The 10,282-nt window shown below is 40.4% G+C and overlaps 1 long non-coding RNA gene across 1 annotated transcript; it reads left to right on the top strand.

The window, feature by feature from the left end:
• The first annotated feature begins 215 nt into the window (after positions 1 to 215).
• Positions 216 to 7,437, top strand: LOC140682419 (uncharacterized). The gene is made up of 2 exons (XR_012054145.1): positions 216 to 3,333; positions 6,613 to 7,437. It is a non-coding gene; the product is annotated as an uncharacterized lncRNA (long non-coding RNA).
• Positions 7,438 to 10,282: the final 2,845 nt, after the last annotated feature.

Raw genomic sequence — 10,282 nt, 5'->3', positions numbered from 1 at the left:
CTGTTTAAGGAGTTGCATGCCCACCACTGCATACATTTTTGCTGTAAGATTCCATGGTCATAGAGATTTAGAAGTAATATTAAAATTACACACAGAGGAAATTTCTCTACATGAATATAAATATATCTACTTTAAAATGAGAATTGTATTAACTAATTAATTGTATTGAGAATCATATTAACCTATTAAACCTTAAACCTCTGTACTGCACCCAACTTTGTACATGCATTAGTCTAATTTCCAGAAACATCTAATGGCCATCACCTCCTCAGACATCTACTATGTCTGAATTATGACACAGGATGCCTTTTTTTTTTTTTTTTAATTATAGGGCCATCAGGAAATAATGTTGAGTATTATAAAATTTTCTATGGAGCATGTTAAGTAATTCAGAGGAAAAATTAGAAAGATGATTGAGTTTCAAAGTGGTTACAGCTCAATTTTCCACATACGAAGCAAGTTTACCAAACATGAAGGAGGTTTACAGGAAAGTATATGGAATAAACCCCAGCAGGTTTCATTTTCTACCACACCTAATCACCATGATGGCAGAATAAATATCTGGCAGACAAAGAAACACAGAGCTCTTTCTGAAAAAAAACAAAACCAACCAACCAATACCCAATGAAAAGCATCAAGCCCCTGAGTGAATTGTTCTTGAGCACTTTGCCTCCCAACCAAATTTCATTTACATGCAGAAACAGTTCTATGATAGATACAGCAAAAATGGACCTGATGAAAAAGTGGACAACAAACATCAGGAAATTGTGGAGACACACCTAGATATTTGAATATTCAACAAGATCTAGAAAGTATTTAAGTCACACATTATTTGTATGGGTTTGGAAAGAGTTCTGCCTGTGACCAAGGTACTCCCATAATTTCTTGTGAGAGAAACTTCACACTTTACAGTAACCTTTTAGTAAGTTACAATGGGTATCTTAGCTCATGGTTGGCATTATTCAATCCAGCACCTTCCCAGTGCCAAAGAAAAGAAGTCAAGGAGCTCAGGTGCCAGTATAACACTGCTGCTCCCCACAAGCTCCAGTTCCATCCCATGCAGCAGAACCTCTTATACTGCAGTCCTAACCTGTGTAAGCCTGGCTGGCAAAGCACATTCCCATGTGATTCACTATCTTGGCTTCAACTGCTGTTGTTTCACCTCAGAGATGAGACTTCTCTGAGGGAGCAGCTGGTGTGTGCATCAGAGTTTCTCCTGTCCCTGCTTTCCAGACCTAACACAGAAAGAAGAAAGAAACAGACCCCATGGGTCATTAACAATGCATTCTCCATTCTTACATCCCTTATGCTTAAGAGGGTCTCTGGCTTTGCTGTATGGGGAACGGATCTGCTCGCAGCCTCTCATAATCTTCTGCACATTTCTGTGTCCTGATAGTCAAGTGTCTGGGCAACCTCCTCTGCGGAAAGCCTTTCCTTAGATTTCTGAGATCAATGGGGAATGACTGAAACATATTTTAATGTTGCAATTTGCAAGTAAAGGATTAATTTTTAAGATTTAAAGAGATTAAATAAAAACAAAATTGAAGAGAATAGTTAAGAGTAGAAAGAATAAAACAGTGGTCAGCTGGCTGAATAGGAAGTACTGTATAGTTTTAGGAGTTTTGAAGTTAGTAATGCACAAAAAGGGAGTGGTGAGAAGAGCTAAGAATCTGGCCATAAAAAGGTGTGTGTATGACACACATCCAAATGTCAAAGAGGAAACTGATAGGACTACAACAGGTAGCAAATATGGGTTGGCTAAGGTCCTCCTCAGTGGAACTAGATCAGATTCTCGTTAAGGAGAGAATGTGATGTGTTTCTGATCCCAAAAGAGTTGAGGAGAGCACACCACCACCAAAAGTAAGGCTGTGGGGAAGACAAGGCAGTCCAGTAATTGTGGATGACTTGAGCTTTTACCATCATGGACATGCAAAAAAGAGATTCCAGACCTGGTGACATGAATAAGCAGGTCTGGTTGGAACACAGCCTGTAACATGAAACCTGGCACAACCAAAACATGAGCACACCTTACCAACCTGCTTGCATGTAAGCAGCCAGGTGTGTTTCCCACCCAGGAAACATCGTCACAGGGGCACACCTAAGCTCGAGGCTCGGAGAAAACATTTCGGGCCCACGTTGTTGTGTCAGGTGCCTATTGCTCTATCAGCCCTCGTTGCTTAAGTGCCACCATTGCGGCAACGGGGCCCTGAATGACGAGCCGAGCCGTGCCCGCCCCCATTTTGTGCCACCTCGGGCCCGATCCGCTCCCGCGGGGCTCCCCCGCCGCCGCCCCCCGGCCCAGGAGGCTGCGGGCACGGCGGGACCGGGCTCCGTCCCGCCACGGCCGCCCCGGGCCCCGCCGCCCCCCGCACTACATTTCCCGGCAGCGCGGGGCGGGGAGCGGCCGGGCCTGGCCGGGGCTGCTGGGAGGGCCGGTGCCTCGCCTGCTGGCTTTCCGGAGCGCCAGGAAGGGAAGGGTTGTTTGGGGGTTTTTATTGTAGGTGCAGCCGAAAGGGGGAAGCTCCGCAGCCTAACAAAGCATCACCGCTTCCTCAGTTCCCACTGGGACCGGTAACGGGGGGCAGGGTGGGGGTCCAGCCGGGGCCCGAGTGGTTCTACGGGGGAAGCGGTTCCTTCTTCTGCATGGCTGTGGCACTTCAGAGGTCGGATTTGAAAATCATTTATTTAATTTATGGTTTCTGTAATCACTTCGCAGGCATCCTGGAGACTAACAGCTGTTGGGGGATCGTGGTGGCTCCGGGCTGGGACTGTTTGTGGGTGTTCATTCCAAATGCAGAAGTCAGGCCCTGAAAGGCTGTGGCTGTACACTGCTGTACACCCTGCTAGGAAAGACCAGGAATGTGAGGTTGGCATCTGGGCCATCTCTTTGGCCGTACCTTCCTGACCGATGTTTTGTTTCCCAGTGTTATGCCAGATGTAAAAAAGGCAGCCTATGAAGTTGTATAAACATGCAAAACAAAACTGTATCCACCAGTATTTGGGAATGCACACAAACAAATGCGGACAAAGTGAAAATAAGAACAGAATTGTTAAAACTCATATTTGGCGTTTGTTCCTTCTAACTGAAAACTGGTGCCTGAGCTGGTCTATGCATTTTCTTTGCTCAGAAAGTTGATAGATAACTGTTTTTCTTCAAGAATTAATGGTGACCTATCAATAAAAAAAAAAAAATAATTGAGGTTTTTGTTGAACATGATGGAATGTTTTTTCCCACCTTCCTTACTGACCTTCCCTTCCTAATATATTTTTTAATCTCAGTTTTCAGATGTTTAGAAATTTTCCAATGGAGCCACATGTCCCCATACAGCAAATGTAAGTCCAGTGAGAAGAGTTTTAGTTACTGTTGTCATATGTTGAGCATGATCCACAGATTAAACAATCCATGGATCACAGCTTAAAATGCAACAGGTAGGCAGATGTACATTGTTTACCAATTCGGTGGTACCTTCAGTAAGTAATAGTTCTTCTAATTGCACAATATAAATGTTATGTGCCTATTTGCTATTACCTACAAGGGCAGGTAGTGAGATAAAACCCCAAGACTTTAATTATAGTGCTTGATATACTAACATGTACAAACCAAAAACATGCACCTTACATACAAAAGGGTTTTTTTCCTACGGGAAGGTTCACAGACATTATCTAGAGATCAAAAGGCAGAAAAGCAACATTTCCACAATTATTCAGAAGCTGCTGTAATGCACAAGTATGTCAATTATATTTTCTTCATGTATCCATCGGGAACATGAAACGCAAAACTGTTTTCTGTGGCTTAGGAAGTCCCTGACTGAATGCGTCCACATGCACTGAAAGAGCGCTTGTTTGCTTTCCCTGTTCTTACACTGTTTGCCTAAGTACGTGCTGCGGCTGCATGAGGAGTAAAATACAAGGTTAAATAGATGTTTTGACTAACACAGTATGGCTGTTCTTCTGCAATGAACAATCTTGCTGCCAGTACTGTATAGGTATGGGTTGTGTCAGATCAGCTGTGTAATTTAGCTTTCTAAAATGAAACACTTATTTCTTTAAACTACTGCTCTGAGCAATAAGACTGTTTTCCACAATCACTTTGCAAAGTGTCCAGTACTTATTACATACATACATAAAAGACTGTTGAATCTCTGAAATTCAGACTTCTAGTAGGCAATCACTAAGAAAACTGGGTTCTTAGTGAACATACACTGATCCGATGCTTTTTCTTGTGTATGTATTCATTTTATAATCAACCTGCATAAAATAATTACAATTTTCACCATGAAAATCAAGTCTGCTTTCCAGTTCTAAGAGAAAGGGAAGGGAAAGGGCAGTTTCTTTTCTTTCATTTACACCTTGAGGATGCCAGTCACTTGTTATCACCTACTTGCTTATTGTGAGAAACAATAAGCTTTGTGAGACAAAAATAAGCATTCAGTTCATCCACACCATTTGAGATGTTATATTCCTCTATCATACCTCTCCCCTCTCAATTCTTCCCAGGTGTTGAAATGTCTCTTAGGCAAAAGCTATTGCACACTGTGAAAGCCTGTTCACTCTTTAGTATACGTTCCAAGTTGTTCTAGATCTTTTCTGAGATTAGAGTAGAAAGCAGGGGAATTAGTTCACACTTAGCATGGAAGATGTGGCTTCATGATGGATTCATTGTGGTGTGATTATTGCTTTATATTTCCTTATCCTTTCTTCCCTGAAAAACTATTACATCACTTTACATGTTATTCTGATATACTTTCACATGTTTTCCAAACTCTTTCCCTTCTTTAGAGACCACTGGGTTTAAAAAGCAAGAAATTTTCAGCCTAACATATTTTGAAACAAAATCCTGTCTAAAAGTAAGTGGTCTTGTGGTCTTGTTTTCTCCAAGTGTAATTTTCAGGGAACAGGAAGGAGGCTGAGGAAGATAACGTTGGTGGAACTCTCCTTCAACCACAGGAAATTAAATGGGCAACAGTAAAGATTTTTAAAAATGGCTTTCTTTGGCTTTCAGCTATGGAATTAACAGGCTACAGATTTCAAGTCTAGAACAGAAAAATATTTTGGAAATTAAGTGAGCAATAGTGAGAAATACAGACCTTTCAGAAAATGTAAGGGACTTATTTAATATTTAGATATATGAGAAGTGACACTGTAAGCACTCAGCTAATAGGCTGCATTCAAATGGAACAAAAATGGAGCAAAAAGTTCTGTCTCTGTAATACTGAGATGATTTCATAGGATTTCTGTGGGTGAGGTTCCACACTTAGCAAGTGATGTCTTGGGGGGGAAAAAAAAATGGGGGGAAAAAAAATCACAAAATCAGAATCTCCCATAGCTATTCAAAGTCAGCTGTGTAAAAAAGTTTTAATTTCTCAATTTCTAGTATAAAATACAGTGAAAAATAAAGGACTACAAATCTAGTGATACGTTTTTCCCCTCAGATTAGCTGAGAGTAAAGATCTCCTGAACAGGTTTAATTTCTTCAGAAACTTCCTTGAGACTTTTTCATCATACCACTTTGTGCTGCTGTGGCATCACGTGCATTGGCCTTTTGCCACCAATAAACATGATGCTCAGTTTATTCTATCAATAGCCAGCTACTACAGACATTACAATGAGAGCTGAAATGGGACAACAGAGAATTTTAAAATAAGAATCTTACATATATAATACTCAAAATAAACATTTTCCCTACAATAAACTGTTGTAACAACTGCATTGGATGCATTTCAAACAAGTGTAGGCAAATGGATGTAACAAAATCCTCAAAGTGTAAATATAATAATAAAATACAACAAAATGTAGTACGACTTAAAAAAGGGTTGAGAAGTGTGGCTAAAAGAGCTGGACAGGATTTTTCCACCTCCTTTAGGATTTCAAATGTCTTTTTTCTTACACTCTCTAACTTTCTAACCTACAGAGTACTGCATAGGTCAATGGACTAAGTAGTACTCAAGACCTCAAAGCCCTGAATACAAATCATGTCCCTAGTTTAGATCAGAATTTTACATGAAGAAAACAGCAGTTTGCACTGCATGTTGTGTCACGTGTACCATGCAGCACCAGCGTGTAGCACTGAGGCATGTCTAGAACCACTGCGTGGAAATCAGGCCTGAACACTCTTAGCTTATTTTGGGGAGTTGTTCAACTGAATATTTAAGTGGACTATTAAGTAGACCATAGAAATCCAGATTTGCAGATGAGGGAGAGTGACATTTAAGTTTGAATGAAACCTGGCAAAGCAGAGGTAATTTAATCTCTGGTCCCTGAGAAATGAGCTGATCACTCCTAAGGCAGCAAGTTTGAAGTAACTCTTTTGAAATAACCAGGGGAGCACAGTGAAACAAGCCAGTACACTCCTGTAAATGTAAATACTTCATGCTCAACGTTCATGAATTTATATGTTCTCTGAGAAAATAATTTCACCAACATACTTGCGTGTGAATTTCCTCTGTAGGTAAAGACCTAGTAACTTAGAAATGGTAGAGAAAAGGTCAAGTTAAAATCCAGAAGCAAAACAGTGCTGTGGCTGGTAGCTAAGTATGATATCATGGACATAAAAGTTAGTATAAAAAAATATAATCAATTTTTCCTTTCATAGCATTTTTTTCCAATTTACAGGCCAACAATGCAGAAGAATGTATCAGCCTTTATTTTCTTCACAGACATTAGCAGCATTATCCCAGCTTTTGAGAAATTCACAGCATCACAAGACATGGCAAGTATGTTCTGGCACTCACAAAGTTTTACTGAGGGACAGAGGATACTTTCTGTCTTATTGAGAGGCACTTACATGAGAACAGGCAAAAATCCTGATACTTAATAATCACATCAGCTGATACCCTAGAAAGTACAGTGCAGAGCTGGAAACCCCCATATCCTTTAGGCCTATTAATAACAAAGTAACAGAGGAGCAAAGGAGCAATTTTTTTTTCATGGTAGCTTACAGTGATACAGGTAAGTAATGAAGCTGAACACTCAGAGAATTAGTGGCCACACGTTACAGAGTGCATTAGAAACTCTGCACCTCACTCTCCCCAGACTGTTTAACATGTAAAACAATACAAAAAGCAACAGAATTTGAAAAGAAGGAAAAGCAGAGAAAATGAAGATTTGGTTTGGCACAGAGCCAGTATTCATTTCCTTCTTCCCCTATCATTTATCTTCACTTCTAGCCCCTACCTGCATGTAAGGCTGCCCTGGCTTTCCATCAGGGTACGGATATGCAAGCCCAGATGAGATATTCATGACTGCCCCACTTGGAATCTTCCCTCCAGCGCACAGAGGTTAAAATTAGTTCTTTGGTTATACCTTGCTGTTTCTGTTCTGTGTTCTCCTCCAATCCCTACTTATTCCTGTACTAGAACACACTCTCCAACCCACTGTTTTCCTGTATTTTCAATTAATAAATTAAAACCTTGCTAACTTTTCTTTCTGTTAACTGGGTATCAGCCTTGCTGTGTCGTTTCTCAGACCTCAAACCCTTTTTTGCTGGTTTTGCTTCCCTTGTGTCTCCAAGTCCCAAGTGGTAGGAAACTGCCTCATTCTCTTTATTCAGTGAGAATTATGAATTACCTCTTTTTTCAACTTATCCTGATGTTTTAGCCCAGACTTCTCCAGTAACTATTCACAATTTTTTTTTTTCATGAAGAAAGGAGAAAAAAAACCTCTTGTGGGACACTTCCTCCTGCAGTACAGGCAGGTACTCTAATAAGCAATGATGCTAATAAGAACATACCATAGGCACATAGATGAGCATGCAAAAGCTCTGAGCAAACAGCTGCCCAGCAGCAGTCTCTTTGCAGCTGATTGTAGCAGTCAACAGACTACCTGTGTTCATTGTGCATAAAGTTACAGCTTATACATTGGCAAATAAAATCCTAGTGCAGGATCAGAAAACACATACTGCTAAACAAAGCTGATTTTTAACAGCTGTTGGACACATAATAATATTTTATATTTAATATTTGAGCATATGCTGTAACATTTCTGCATCACACTAGAATGCACCTTTTTTTTTCATTCATCTAACTGTTGTGAATAAAGTGGGTTAACTTTGGAGATGAGAGGTCAGCCAATGCTGCCTGATTACTAGGCTGATTTAATAGGCATTCCTGCATGGGTAAAAACATAATTTCACACACCCCTGTGTATAATACTACCTGTTGCCATGGTTAGAGGCAAGAGCACCCATAACACACTTTCTTATGGCATGGGAACCCCAATTAAGTAGTTATGCTTTGCAAGCTTTCACTCCTATTGCCACACAATCCTCTGCTCTGTGTAAACATATAAATTTCATCACAGAGCTGGCCCATATCAACACATTTTCTTGTTCTGATGAGGTTCACTGCCAAAAATGCTTGGGGAATTAAAAAAAAATCTATGAGGTCCTGACATTGGAAACACATCTTAACAGGCACTGAACTATATGATCTGAGCATCCAGTGGCTAAGTCATGGTGATACTTATTGCTGGCATATTCCTCTTTCAATGAGAATTTGTCCCTCTCCTAATGTTTGAGAAACACCAAAGCTGCCGGTTATATTTGCTGTGTAGTTTGTAAATACTTTGAACAGATGTTAATGCAGCACATCTCACCCCCTCACAAAACAGGACTTGGCACTCTTCCCAGATGAAATGAATAGGGCAGCAGTGGGTAACAGCTGGTCACTTTTACAATTCCTGTGTTTTCAAATCTGCTAATACTGGGAACTAGAATTCCATAAACTTCCATTAGATAGGAGAAATCACTCAAAGGAAACGCACATAGTAAATGAAAATTCAGACTATCACTTAATCATCTATGTTCAGGATGGTAATCTTTCCTCTTGACTGGAATCTCCTTTGCCCCAGCTGTTCTTCTTCTACAGGAATAAGAAAGGAAAAGTTAATTTTGAGCAACTCTGGCTAAGTGGTTTTTGCCCTGTTTCCTTCAGAGGCAACACAGGACACTTAGGCCTTCTATGAGCAAGGCACTAGGGTTTCTATGAAGACTCACCCCTCTCCTAGAAGTTGTAATGTGTGACTAAGGACAAGTTTGTGTAGGCTGCAATTGCAGTGGCATACCTACAATTGCTAAAGCAGCTGATAATGCCAAAACTTAACCATAGAATTATAGAATACACTGAGTTGGAAGGGACCCATCAGGATCATTAAGTCCAACACAGGACAGGCCCTGCACAGGACACCTCAAGAGTCACACCATGTGCCTGAGAGCATTGTTCAAACACTTCTTGAGCTTGGTGCTGTGACCACTCCCCTGGGGAACCTGTTCCCATGTTCAGCCACTATCTGAGTAAAAAATCTTTTCCTGAGATCCAACCTAAAACTCTCCTGACTCAGATTCATGCTGTTTCCTTGAATCCTGATGAGAGTGAAGAGATTGGTACCTGCCCCTCTGCCCCTCCACTTGCCCTCATGAAGATGTTGAAGAGCGCAATAAGGTCATTTAAAGAATTATAGAGTAAGCATTCAAAGGAAGTAGAAAGATCAGACTGTTTACAATGATATCACACTATTCCACTTCAACAGCTGGGGTACAAACTGATGCTTTAATATCAAAATATTTATTGCATTTTGAGTGTTCTGATAGAAGAAAAGGAAGTAATATGAGAGCTTTAAAGAGAATATGGCTCCAACAGCATGACAGGATATTCTTGTTTGGTTTTTTACTCTCAAGTGAGAGAATGACTATTCTAATCACTATGCAATTGCATTTATCCAGCTTAGACCAACCTTAACTTTCTATTTGCTTTATCCATGCTTCTTGTGACACATCTATAATCAAGATTAAGTGGTGGTGAAGTCACCAGGTGAATGTAATAAAACATCTACCACAGATTCACATGAAGCATAAACAGCACTCTAGTGTGCTACTGGGTACACTGTTCTAGCAGAGGTGCCAATATCTACCCAACAACAGATGCCAAGTGCTTTCTTGAAGTTAAGGTAGGCCAAAATACAATACAGCCCTCAGTAAAAAATGCTACAGACTAGCTGTACACTTACACAGCCAAGTACTGTAGACACACAGAAGAGACAGCACTTAAAAAGTTCCTCAAACATGTTCTTATGACTTGAATGACCTTGGGTTCCTTTGAAGACATCCAGTGCAACATTACACAAAACAAACAACACCAGTCCCAGTTCTACATTCCTGGAATTCTGACTGCACTCAAAAATCAGTCCAAAAGTAACATGGCAAGAGGGAGACATCCTCATCTGATACAAATTTTCATAGGTCCAATTCTAGACTAGAATCAAGAGTAATGATTCCATTAGTGTCTTC

Source organism: Taeniopygia guttata, chromosome 2, assembly GCF_048771995.1.
Source record: "Taeniopygia guttata chromosome 2, bTaeGut7.mat, whole genome shotgun sequence".
Lineage (NCBI taxonomy): Eukaryota > Metazoa > Chordata > Aves > Passeriformes > Estrildidae > Taeniopygia > Taeniopygia guttata.
This window is presented reverse-complemented; position numbering and strand designations above follow the sequence as displayed.